The sequence below is a fragment of the Daktulosphaira vitifoliae genome, unplaced genomic scaffold, assembly GCF_025091365.1.
Source record: "Daktulosphaira vitifoliae isolate Bord-2020 unplaced genomic scaffold, ASM2509136v1 Scaffold_1, whole genome shotgun sequence".
In the NCBI taxonomy this organism is placed as follows: Eukaryota; Metazoa; Arthropoda; class Insecta; order Hemiptera; family Phylloxeridae; genus Daktulosphaira; species Daktulosphaira vitifoliae.
In genome coordinates, this window is record NW_026099572.1 from 519,021 (window position 1) to 519,453 (window position 433).

Genomic DNA, 433 nt, shown 5'->3' on the forward strand with positions numbered 1-433 from the left:
ATAGTAAATGGCATTTGAATTTTTAATATAACTTTATTAGCTTATTAGATATAAACATTTAAAGTTTCAAAATTTTGAGTTAATATACATGTATAATACACATGGGATTGTAAATACAGGTAGCTAATTGGACTTTTATAACATCGATATTAGCAGGTACACAGCATTGTTATTATCAATTGTAGTAAGGCACATTGTTATGAGTTTGTAAATACACTAACTGACAATACAGAAAGTATATCTATTGATAATCATAATTGATAATAAACAATCCGTGACTGAGACAGCAATGTCATAAAAATCCAATTAGCTACCTGTATTTACAATCCCATGTGTATTATACATGTATATTAACTCAAAATTTTGAAACTTTAAATGTTTATATCTAATAAGCTAATAAAGTTATATTAAAAATTCAAATGCCATTTACTAT